Source organism: Alexandromys fortis, unplaced genomic scaffold (assembly GCF_014885135.2).
Source record: "Alexandromys fortis isolate MF-2015 unplaced genomic scaffold, M_Fortis_MF-2015_v1.1 scaffold_11, whole genome shotgun sequence".
Classification (NCBI taxonomy): domain Eukaryota; kingdom Metazoa; phylum Chordata; class Mammalia; order Rodentia; family Cricetidae; genus Alexandromys; species Alexandromys fortis.
The window spans coordinates 19,288,660-19,301,938 of NW_026067912.1; positions in this window are offsets into that span (position 1 = coordinate 19,288,660).

A 13,279-nucleotide genomic window follows, 5' to 3' on the forward strand; every position below is an offset into this window, starting at 1 on the left:
TTTTATTCATATGCATATGTATGTGTGAAAAAATTAGTTTGTGGTGTGTGTGTGTGTGTGTGCAGGTGCACACATGCTAGGTACCAACAGAGGCCACAAGTGTTATATCCCCAGGAGCTTGAGTTACACATGGTTGTTATCTACTGTGACTTGTACTGGGAACTGAGCTCCTACTCTCTGTCTGATCGACGTGTCCTTAACTTTCAGCAACTCTTCAGCCCTGATTTTTATCCTTTGATGGTAAAGATTAAAGATTAACTATTCTGTTTCCAGCACATAAACACATATCTGATATTATTTCTTCAATTGTTATTTGGATCAATTAGAAAAGTCTCATAAGACGACCATTATAAATTTTTTTTTATAATGGTAAGATATGAAATGGTAGAGTGAGGTGCAAGCGAGAGACTCCAAGTTAATACAATTACATTATCATATGGAATTAGAATGCAGTGGCACAGAGTGACTATTAGTAACACTACCAATGTGAAAATTTGTAATTTTAGCTGGGACAAGTAATAAAAAGGAAACAAAACAAAGTAGTTATGATAATGCAGTAACACTTACTAGACCATAATGTAAAGCATGTAATAGGTTCAATTAACTAAGTTATAGCCATTCAATATTATATTATGCAGTCATGAAAATGATACATTTAAGACTATGACGACATAAAAGATATGAATAGGGATAATATGGCTCAGTAGTTAATGTGCTTGCTGGGGAAGTATGAGAATGAGTTTCTGATTCCCAAGAACCCAAACACACTGTAAAGATCAAGGCAGGATACCTGAATTCTGATTTTGAAAGGCAGATACCAGACCTGGGCACAAGCTCACTACTGGAACTACCCATATTGAAGAACAGTTGGTTTAATTAAGATGCCCTGCCTCCAAAGACTAGGAGGAATGATATACATCAAGACTGTCTGCTTCAACCTCAGGCTCCTACATACCTACACATGTGAACACAAATGCACAAATACCCATGCCATACACAAATACACAAAAGGAGAAAACAAAAGGCAGAGGTAAACATTGTGGGTTAACTAAAGGATCCAGTCCCCCTGTCCTGTGGGCAAAAGGCTTATAAATGTCATAAGATAAAATGTGATTCTTACATGTTTTCCAGCAGTCACACAGAACACATTTGACTTCCCAGGCCTTGACTTTATGCTAGCATTTAAGTCCAATTCAAATAGCAGAAGATATTTTTTTCCACTACTGGAAAATATATTGTGATCTTTACCTGTTTTATGTATCACCTAGATTTGACAATAATAAAGAAAGTACTTATTATGAATAATTGGTTCTGAAAGGTCCTTTCAATAAAATTCATTGCAAATTGATGTCATAGAATGTTATGTTTGGAAGGACCTTTAGAAGCTATCTCATTTCACTCATTATTTCATAGATCAGGGAAAATGAGAAACTGAACTGTTAACTTATTTGGCAATCCAAGTGGATGGTACAATTTTAGTTAAACTTAATACAAAAATTACTTGAAACTGGAGATGGTAATACATAATTGTATTTCTAGCATCTGGCTGGCACAAGCAAGAGAATCAACTCAAGGCCATTGTCAGGTACATGGCAATCCATTGTGTTTAACCATAGCTTGTTCTATGAGAAAAGGTATCCTAAAAAACGCAGGGAAAAAAGCGATTAAAATTTAAGCAATTCAAAGCTCAATCTTCCTTTACCAAGAAGTCAAAAAAGTTATCATTTCTTTTTTCATAGAAAACTGACAAATTATAGTTGCAAAAATGAATTTGATATAATTTCAATATTATGAGTATAATTCAGAATAATTCAATCACATAATTAATAAATGCTTTACTTCAAAGACTTTAACAGTGAATTCTATTTGTGAAAAAAGTGCTTGAAATTTATATTTGCAAATTGAAATGTACAAACTTTATTAATTATGACCCCCTTGCCTTGAGCATATACACTTTGTCCATTTCTTTTCCCATTCCAGCTGCTGAGAACCACCACTCTTTTCTGGTCTTTAGAGAATGATCCTATTAGGTTGCACATTCAAATTCAAACACAGAGTCCAGGGTTGTGAGCCAGTGGTAGAGTATTTATCTAGAATGTTTAAGCCTCCCAGCCAAAAAAAAAAATTCACTATGCAGTATTTTTACAAATAAATGATAAAACTCTTTGCCAATACCTTTGTGGTGTTAAGAATCTTCCTTTGTAAATATATATTTATATAAAGAAAAGACAAAGTTTTATGTAATATATATTTTTCTTCAAGTTACTTAATAGTTTATCTCATAACAAAATTTTTTAATCTAATTTCTTTATTATTTCTTATTTACTCTAAATTAATATTTGTAGTTTTATGGTTTAATTTATATGAATTTCTTTTATTTCAATATTATTTTTGTTATTTTCTGAGATAAATGTTAATTTATATCATTGCAAAACTACATTGTACTCATATATACATTTATAATCATGGTTCTTTTTTTAATTCCATGTAAAAGCTTTTCCACTCTCTCATCTCCCAGTCAATAGAAAGATTCTCCTGTGATCTCTACTTATTCTCCTGTCTCCATAGCTGCATAAAATTTCAATAATTAACTGTTTATAAGATATGTTGTTCCAAACTGAATGCCATATTTTGATCCTGATGTTTGTTTCTTTTTTTATGCAGTGGGCAGAACAGAGAGTTCACAAGCAATCCGAAATACACACTGTAGTTATTTTTTCAGAATAATACATACTGGACAAAAGATAATCCCATCATCAAATAATACTTAGAAAATTTTGTGTACACTTATAAAAAATAAACTAAATTGAAACAAGCCTACCCCTTAAACCACACACAAAAATTAACTCTAAATGGCCTTAAATATGATTTAAAATGCTACAATGCTACAACTCAAAAAAGTGAAGGCAAGAGAAATATTCTTCACAATGTCATAACCAAAACAATGAGGAAAATGATGTCATGGTTATAACATTAGAAACACAGGCAATAAAAGTGAGGGTAGACATCATCAAATTAAAAACACCAGCATAGCAGTAGGTCTCTTTCTTTGACACACCTTTTCCCTTATCTCTCTAGATATTGTTCAGATTTCCAGGTCTACTGATGTCTAGATATCAAAGTAGGATGAGATTTCTGTAATAGGGACTCACACAGATCTGAAACATAGGAATGATGTAGTCAATAAAATAAAGTAATTGAAAACTGTAGTATGCCTGTATCCTTTGCAGAAAGGATAATTGCACATCTCTCTTAACCTCTGGTTTTAGTTATGTGCAAAGATGTGAAAGAACCTTTATTTCTTGTCTTCCCAGATAGCCTAAATGGGCAACCAAGATTCATAAGAAAAGAACAGACAAGAAAAAATCGAAATGAATGACAAGTATATTTAGGATTTAAAGGTGGCTGTAAGGATGATAAAAAACAAAGAATATGAAAGAAGAAACTCAGAGAATGAAGAATATATTTTTTGAGACAGAAGATGACAAGAAACATAAAGGCTAGTTAATTGGCTTATTTCTTGTGAAAAGGTATTCAGTAGTGATAATCCTTGATGTGATGTGGGAGTCCCCTCTGTGTGTTTCTTGTATTGGTTAATGAAAAAAGAAACTGCTTTGGCCTGATAGGCCAGAACTTAGGTAAGCAGAGAAGACAGAACTGAATTCTGGGAGGAAGAAAACAGAGTCAGAGATACACCATAGATCCACCAGAGATAGGCACTGGGAATTTACCCGGTAAGCCACTGCAATGTAGCAATACACAGATTAATAGAAATGGGTTAAATTAAGATGTAGAGAATTAGTCAATAAGAAATTAGAGCTAATGGACCAAGCAATGATTTAATTAATACAGTTTTTGTGTGGTTATTTGTGGGCTAAATTAGCTGGGAGGCCAGGAGCAGCCCCTCCCTGAAACAATTGGTGCTCCAACATGGTTGACTATATCCATATAAAACCTGAGAAAGTTTAAAAAGAAATTCTACACACAAAAAAATAGAGTTTAACACAGCTTTTTGCTGTTTGTTGGTGGCATGCCACAATACCTTTTAAGAGAGATTTTCCTGACTCAGCTTCAGCAGCAGAAAAAAAAAGCCATGCCATTTTAAAATGCAGGCTTTTTGCACTATGCTTCTAGTGTGACCTCTGGCCTTTGCACTAGACAGTGTATTTGAGTGTGGTTTGTGTGCAGACTGCTATAGATTGCTTAATGGTGGCATGGACCAGCTGTGTGCCTAGATGTGGGAGGTGCACACACCTCAGAGGCAATCAGCTCAGCCATGCTGAACTGGGCAGGGCAAGCAGGCACTGGCATATTACCCCTAGCAATGATATCAATGATGTAGCTTGGGTTTTAAGAATCACTTAGCATTTTGATTGAGAAGTGTTCCTGGACAGTAAAGAATTACATATTCACAATAAGACAGACTCACACATAAACGACCTCTAAATGGGTCACAATGTTGGATAAATATACATAGGCTTTGAAGAGAGAAGAAAAAAGGTATAGAGAGTCATAAAGTAAAGTTAATGCTTTTTAAAAAGGGTAAAGTCTTTAAACAGACAGAGTAAAAAAAAGTAAAGAAAAATAAGCCGTGTAAAAATGGAAATTCACAGTCTCGATTATGTATATTGTGTTTTCTTTGAATTTTTTGACTGTGAAAGAACTAAATACAGAGAGACATTTCATTGTATGGGCTGCTAAGTTAAACCAGCATGTATATTATAAAGGCATCTTGACTTCAGAATTTTGGTCTAAGGATAAGTTGCTTTGGAAAAGAGGTTCTTTGTTTGTTTCCATAGAGGATGAGAACCTGTGGATTGCATCTAGGCTGGTGTGGTTTGATAGATCATGTCCACCTCAAAGGTTGCCGTGAACACTATAAAAAAAATTACTTTGCCCAACTGCTGACTGAGATGAACCTAGAACACAAAATACAGAATGAAAGACCTGATAAACAGTACCCCCAAACAGCAGGAAGCAGTATGAACAAAACTATGTCCATATTCCCAAATATTGTTTATAAATGTTCTTTTACATGTAAAGGAGAATATGATATAGATATGAATAATTTGCAGTGGTATGAATCTTCGTTTATTGACACAAATTTAAAGTCAATTTTGTTACATGTATATATATTTCTGATCTTTATTAAGGTATTGTGATTGTGTAGTTCATTTAAAAATGTAATATATAATTAAGAAATATAGGTTAATAGATAATTCCTTAGCGATCAGGGAAATGCAAATCAAGACAACTTTAAGATACCATCTTACACCTGTCAGAATGGCGAAAATCAAAAACACCAATGATAGCCTTGCTGGAGAGGTTGTGAAGAAAAGGGTACACTCATCCATTGCTGGTGGGAATGCAAACTTGTGCGACCACTCTGGAAAGCAGTGTGGAGGTTTCTCAGGAAATTCGGGATCAACCTGCCCATGGACCCAGCAATACCACTCTTGGGAATATACCCAAGAGAGGCCTTATCACACAACAAAAGTATATGCTCTACTATGTTTATAGCAGCATTGTTTGTAATAGCCAGAACCTGGAAACAACCTAGATGCCCATCAATTGAAGAATGGATGAAGAAAGTATGGAATATATACATATTAGAGTACTACTCAGCAGTAAAAAACAAGGACTTCTTGAAGTTTGCAGGCAAATGGATGGAAATAGAAAACACTATCCTGAGTGAGGTAAGCCAGACCCAAAAAGAGGAACATGGGATGTACTCACTCATATTTGGTTTCTAGCCATAAATAAAGGACATTGAGCCTATAATTCGGGTTCTTAGAGAAGCTAAATAAGAAGGAGAACCCAAAGAAAATCATATAGGCTTCCTCCTGAATATTAACCTTCATCAGGCGATGAAAGGAGACAGAGACAGAGACCCACAATGGAGCACCGGACTGAAATCTCAAGGTCCAAATCAGGAGCAGAAGGAGAGAGAGCACAAGTAAGGAACTCAGGACCGCGAGGGGTGCACCCATACACTGAGACAATGGGGATGTTCTATCGGGAACTCACCAAGGCCAGCTGGCCTGGGTCTGAAAAAGCCTGGGTTAAAACCGGTCTCACTGAACATAGCGGACAAGGAGGACTACTGAGACCTGAAGAACAATGGCAACGGGTTTTTGATCCTACTGGACCTATTGGTTTCGTGGGAGCCTAGGCAGTTTCGTGGATGCTCACCTTACTAGACCTGGATGGAGGTGGGTGGTCCTTGGACTTCTCACAGGGCAGGGAACCCTGATTGCTCTTTGGGCTGACGAGGGAGGGGGATTTGATTTGGGGAGGGGGAGGGAAAGGGGAGGCGGCGGTGGGGAAGAGACAGAAATCTTTAATAAATAAATAAATTAAAAAATAATCATCTCTAGTAGTCAAGTATGTAGACATGTTAGTTAGGTTTTCTAGATATATAGAGATATATTTCAGTTAGGTATTCTTTAAATCTTTCAGAGACCCTCAGAATATGACATTGTAATGTTTTAATAATTTAGGACTTTTCATGATGGTAAGCCATGTCTACTCCTGGCAGCACCAATTACTTCAAGAGGACGATGGGCCTCTTGAAGAGGCTCCTTAGTCATTTGGGCAAGAAACTGCTCTTGCATGGACTATTTCACCGGACATGCAGTACCCACAGAGAGATGACTGCTGAACTTGCCTAAAAGTGAAAAGGTGCTGCTTCATGAAAGAGTCTATCAGACATTCTGCAGAAGACAGAAGAAAGTGACTAAACTGTCTTTGAAATTTCCTGTTTCATGGAAAATTCTGCTGGATACTATGGGCCTGTAGGCTGAAGATAAATTCCTCAATGGTACAGAAGAACTTTGAGTGACTGTCCAGGCAGTGCAATGTCTCTGTCAATTCTAGAGTTTTGGAAGTTGTTTATAGTGTGTTTCCTGTTCACTTAGGTAATACTATATCCTTCTGGAGTCTTTGATGAAGTTGTAGAATTTATTGTAATAGTTATAGTTTTCAATAGTTATGATAAAAGATAAAGTAAATAGAAATATTGTAACCGTAATTCTTGCTTGATAAATGTTATATGTAATTTTACTATGTTAAAGTTAAAACCTCCCTTTTTAATTAAAGAAAAAAGGGGAGGTGATGTAGGATTCCCCTATGTGTGTTGCTTGTATTGGTTAATGAATGAAGAAACTGTCTTGGCCTGATAGGGAAAAACTTAGTTAGGCAGAGAAGAAACTGAATTCTTGGAGGAAGAAAGCAGAGTCAGAGATATGCCATGGATCTGCCAGAGACAAACGCTAAGAGTTTTACCTGGTAAGTCACTGCCACGTGATTAATAGAAATGTGTTAAATTAAAATTTAAGAATTAGTTTAAAAAACTAGAGTTAATCGACAAGCTGTGATTTAATTAATAAAGTTTCTGTGTGGTTATTTTGGGGCTAAGCTAGCTGTGTCGCTGGGTAGCTGGGACGAACAAGCAGCCCCTCCTTGCAACATTGATGGACCACTGCTATTAACTAGTAACTAGTATGTCTGCTTTTTACAACTCAAAATATTGCTTTGGTTTTTAGGTTACTTACCCACCATTGCATATTACATTTGTTGATGACACATGTTTCTTTGTTTGCTGATTGCTAGGACAGGAGAAGTCATGCACATGCCACTGAACAAGATGAAGCATTGCTTAGAAAACTCACAAACAGAATGGGTAAAAATATTTGGCTTATTTTAAAGGTATAAATAATTTATAAGCAAAGCACAAAGACATACTTATATCTGAGGGATAATTAGTTATGAACATATGACAAAATTCCCCTCTGATTTTCCATAAATCTTTTCTTCACATTTCAGTTTCAATCTTTTGAATAATTTTATTCTTTGCAGTATTTGTATAAAGTTTGTGCTTTGTTCCTCGGTCAAAAGTCATCATTCTTTCATGGTTGAGTTGGTGTGTCATAACCAAGTAGATTTAAGATTCTTATCTGGTTTTATTTTGATATAATGTTTTATATTTAAAGTCGCCTTAATTACCCATTTTATTTCTTCCTTTACATATATAAGCTTTGTTCTTCCCATAATTTCTAACATAGTAACTTTTTTGTGTTTGCTATTATAACCTTAAAAACATATATAAACCATCAATTATGAGTAGATAACTAGCAGAGAAAGTTTCAATTCCCAACTAGGATGGGAACAGCCATATATCGAATCCCTCAATTGTGCTCAGCCATACGCAAAAGATACCCTGCTGTCTGTTCATATAACTCAGCTTTTTTTCCTATAGTTATTTCTTACGTTAAATATTTTTTTCATTTACTATCTGACCTTATGAAAAGGCTGAAATTCAACAACCCATTATGCAGAATATACTCTCTGTGGTAGTTGAATGTAATTGCCCCACATAAAGTCACGTACTAGCACTATTAGTAGGTGTGGTCTTGTTGGAGTAAATGTGGCGTTGTTGGAGGAAGTCTGTCACTCTGGGGTTGGGCTTTGAAGTCTCATATATGCTCAAGCCATAACCAGTGTCACAGTCTACTTCCTGTTGCCTGTATATCAAAATGTAGCAGCTCCTTCTCCAGCACCATGTCAACCTGTATGCCACCATGCCCCCCATCATGATAAAAATGTACTAATCCTCAGAAACTGTAAGTTACCACCCCAATTAAATGGTTTCCTTTATATGAGTTTCAATGTAAACGGAGACTGCTAATTCATTCCCAGATTCCAGACCCGAGTAATCACACAGAAACTATATTAATTACAACAGTGCTTGGAAAATGCCTCAGGCACATTTCTACCTAGCTCTTTTAATCCATTTCTATTTTTCTGTGTATCGTCATGAGGCTGTGGCCTACCAGTAGGCTCTGGTGGTGTCTTTCTCCTTCTTCAGTTGCATGGCATTCCTTGTTGTTAACTTTATCTTGTTTTTAGACTTCTTTTTGTCTTCACCTTTTTTTTCCGGAGTTATCTATAATGAACAGGAGTGAAAGATAAACATCCAGGCCTATTATTAGATTGAGATCTAGAACAGAATGACAAATGATTAAAGTGAAAACTATATATGATGTAAATGATAAAGGAAGCTTTTACATTCAATTCAATCTAATATCGAGTCATAGATTTGCTCGGATACTATGTAGTCATCTACTTTTATCAAGATATACTAACATACTAATTTCATTAAACAAATTTCCCCCAAATCCTAAAATACATGATAGAGTAGAAATATTAGAAGTAAATAAAGTTTTAAAATGCTGTTTCCTAGTTTCCTTTCCTATTGCTGTAATACAATACTCTGATAAGGGAATCTGAAGAAAAAAGGATGGATTTTAACCCACAGTACAAGGTACACCATGGAGAAGTCAATGCTGCAAGGACTTCAAGCAGCATCTCACCCACAATTAGAAACAGGAAAAGGTGAATGTAAACAGAAAGCTATTTATTTCATTTTCTCCATTTAGTGGCCCCACATATAGTGGACAAGTCTTCACACATCAGTTAAAATAATCAAGATAGTCTTGGACAAGCATGGTTGTCAGTCTCGTTCTCAGAGAACTCTAGACTCTGTCAAGTTGGCAACTAATAATAACCATCATATCTCCATGCTTTGTCAGCGATAATAAACATACCACTTCTCCACTTCACAGCTGTAATCTTCCACCCATTGTCCTCATGACTTACAAATATATTATAACAAATTAAGAACAATTTTAAAAGCCATTGTAATCTTTGACAATTCCAACACTTTAAAAGTTCAACATCTCAAAACTGTGATATGTATGTGGTACCTGGAATATACATGCATTCTCTCTTCTCTCTTAATATGGTCTGAATAATGTCAAGTCTCAGAGAGTCCATTCAGCCTAGGTTTTCTTCCTTTGAATTAATTTAGAGGTTCACAGGATAGAGACTTTGAGTAGCAGACATGTGCCCTCAGGATACCATTCTATTGTCCCAATGAAGCACCTGAGTGTTCTTTTCTGCTGTACTTATTATTTTACCAATAACAGCTGTTTCACAGCATCATCTTGAGTGATTTCCTGTCTTGATTTTTTTAACCAAACCAGTTAATTTATATATAAATTAAATTAATTCAGGTCCTCAGGATATAAGTTAAATGAAGCCAGCTTTTGGCCAAAATTTCTCATAGATAACCACAAACTCAGTTCTTGAGAGAATCTTTACTCTCCTCTGAACTTTACCTCATGAGCAAGGAGTCTAATATCTGCATATGTCTCTGTATTCTTATCTTACAAGTGCATAACAGAGTAATAAGGTCTGCCTACAAAAACCAATGTTATTTTAAACACCAACATTTTAAATTGCTCTATATTACTTACATAAAATATTTTAGTTCCACCCAAAAAAAAAATAAAAACCACATGATCAGGTTTATCACAATGACTCCATTCTTGGTAACAGTTTTTCTCTCAGTTTTTTCTGATAAAAGAATACTATAACAAGATCAATTTAATAGAAAAAAGTTTGAAATTTAGCCTATCATAACAGACCATTTAAGTCAATAGGACTTCTAACTATTTTTCATTGGCATCTAAAATCAGGATGCAAAGGATAAATGCAAGCATGTTTCTGTTTAGCATGCTTTTATACAGTCCAGGACCCCTAAAGAGAAAATTGTGCCAATCACAGTGTATGGGTTTTTTCCCCACCTAATTAAAGAATCAAGATAAAGTCCCACAATCCCTGTTCCCAGATTCTCAGATCCCATATAATTCTACATTCTTTCTACTTGGCAATTAAACTTATCACATGATGTACAGAGAACTAAGCAGAGAATAGCAGCTACTAAGTCAAGTGCTAGGCAATCAAGGAAGACTTCCTAGAGAATATTTTATTTAAGTTGAATAGACATACCTCCTTTTTATGTGTGATTTAAAAAACCTGTAATCTTTACTCATTGATTAAAGATGGTATTCGTTAAATCATGAGTTAAAAAATAAGAATGATTTAGAAGTCCTTCATAGATAGGAATAACAATTTATGTAAAGGACATATATGGGATTATCAACTATACTTTTCTCTGATTATAGGTTTCTATGTTTACCTTCCTCAACTACATTAAGAACTTTCTTTTCTTTTTCAGCCCAAATGGAATCTTCAATAGAAAGGACCTAGCCTGTCTCTAAGACTGAGTTCAAGGATTCTGACTAAAGTCAGAGAAAATTACATGAATTGATACAGCAACACTGCAAAATTCTACAAAGTTATGATGGAACTAAAGCTTCAGTTTATTGTTTGGAGCTTATTTTCCTCTCTCCATGTGCTTTATGAAATGTATTCTGCTTTGATTAAATCTCATAGTTCAGACTAGATTCTATAACCATTACACACATACACACACACACACACACACATTCCACAAAACAATGGTTATCAAACAAGGTAGACTATATATTTATTACTGTCTATTTATACCTTTAAAACTGGGGGGGGGGATTGAAAACAGTATTAGGTCTTTATTAGTACTCACTCTGTGTGAGGGTCAGTAATACAGGAATGGTTTGCTACTTGATTCAAGTTCATTAACAGAACCTTATGGTATATGCCCTTGAGTCAAGATCTTAGACTAAGCAAAGTCACACAAAAACTTAATGAGCATCAAGGGACAAGTTTTTCATGGGCCTTACTCATATAACTAGAGTCAGCACTCACTTTGAACGAGGGAACCTCAGTATTTTCAATGTATGCCTCATTCATTTGTTCCTACAACAAACTATTGCAAATAATCAATTATGAGGTAAGAGAGGCTGGGCAAGAGACAGAGAAAAGAGAGAGAGAGAAAGACAAGAGAGTAGATAAATGAGATATATAAATAAATAGATAGGATAAACAGATATATATAAACTATAAAAATAGATATAAATAGATGATTAAAAAATTATAGATAATGATTGAAAGATAAGTGATATATAAATGAAGATGATGGTGATAGATAGTTGATAGGTAGTAGAGATCAAAGTATGTTTTTTCACTTAATCTCAGATGTCTGAATGCATTATTTCTGTCAATATCAATTTGTGAATTTGAGTCACTACAGACAGCCAAAGTATTTGCAGCCATATTTTAAGCATCAAGTTTTATAACTTTCTGTCTTTACAGTGGAAATCAGTTCACAGTACATTGGAGAGGGAAGCATATACTAGTCCTACCCAGCCATAGTGCTTATAAACTTCAGTAAGAACCAGAATCATAAGAAGGTTCAATAGTGGCCTACATATCTCAATAGCAACCAGTAACAATTTAACTGAACCTAAGTCTCACCCAGTAGGAGGAAAATCATGTCTGTTGTTAGAAACTTACCCAGCTCATTCAGGCTATTGAGCTCCTATATCTTAAAGGATAATCATCTATTGTTACTTCCAGCATAATTTTAGCTAAATTTAAGTACATATATTAATACTCCAAGATAAGTATGTTTCTTAACCCTCATCACCATTACAAAGCACCACAACTGGTCAAGATACAAAGAACTGATCAGGCGTACCGTAGACCCATGATACACATAGACATAGCTATGATGATATATAACATGACTCCTATAGCTAAGGCTTGGGGAATATTGTGGAAATGAAGCAGAAATCCCAAGGTTCAGGAAGTCTGATGAGATATTGTCTCCTAGAAACCACAAAGAAGCTACATTCATGATATAGCCACAAATAGCTGCCTATACAGAACCCGAAAATGATAACACCAATAGACATGCTAATGTCAAAGAGGAAATCTTATGGGACCTCACTCTTAGACCAAGAACCACAGGCAAATAAAAGTGTCAAAAGAATAGATTTGGCCATTCTCAGGAAGATCCTCTAACTGAATTCTCAACTCCAATGGACTCATTAGGTTTTATTTATATATCTATGCATATATACATATATGTGCTAATAATTTTATCGATAAATTCTATATAACTTGGGGACACAAAAGAAGAGAATAAAGAAAAGGAAATGCTATGAACATAGTTGAACAAATGCCCCTGTCATATGATCAGGCCTCTCTTGGGTATATTCCCAAGAGTGGCATTGCTGGGTCCAGGGGTAGGTTGATCCCGATTTTCCTGAGAAACCGCCACACTGCTTTCCAAAGTGGTTGCACAAGTTTGCATTCCCACCAGCAATGGATGAGGGTACCCCTTTCTCCACAACCTCTCCAGCAAAGGATATCATTGGTGTTTTTGATTTTAGCCATTCTGACAGGTGTAAGATGATATCTCAAAGTTGTTTTGATTTGCATTTCCCTGATCGCTAAGGAGGTTGAGCATATCCTTAAGTGTCTTTTAGCCATT